This window comes from Gadus morhua, chromosome 17 (genome assembly GCF_902167405.1).
Source record: "Gadus morhua chromosome 17, gadMor3.0, whole genome shotgun sequence".
NCBI classification, from domain to species: domain Eukaryota; kingdom Metazoa; phylum Chordata; class Actinopteri; order Gadiformes; family Gadidae; genus Gadus; species Gadus morhua.
In genome coordinates, this window is record NC_044064.1 from 14,367,445 (window position 1) to 14,368,019 (window position 575).

Below are 575 nucleotides of genomic sequence, written 5' to 3' on the forward strand. Positions count from 1 at the left end.
GCACTTGAGATTGATATTTCAATCATTCTACAAACAAACCCATGTACAAAAAAAAAAGTGTCATCTTTGGCAGGGTTGCCAAATACTAATTGGCGTTTATTTGAGCCGCTTGGGTAACTTTATCACCCTTTTCCAAACCCTTACTTTTATTTTCGTGTTTAGACTCGTCTTGCTTCGTCTCTGTTTGTGTATTCAAAAAGGAAAAATATGTATATGATTTATTTTCTTTTTTTTAGGTTAGTTTGGGCCCCCCTACCAAGTGGCCGTGGCCTATGCCTCTATGTTAAGACCGCCACTGAGAATAATAAGGGGCATTTTTAACATACAGGCATGTAACGCTATTCTAGTAGTACCCCAATTGCAATTATTAAAACTAAAAAAGCATGATAAGGGATCTTTAACATATTTTTATTTATTTAAAGGACAATTCCGGTATTTTGATCATTGAGCCCCCTTTCTGGTTTGTTTAGGATGAAATAGAGTGGGTGACACCGAAATTTGAACTATTAGTCCTTTCTCGGGTATTTGGCTCATTTTGAATCGCTCCTGCCTGCTTCACAATGGTTGTCTGTGTG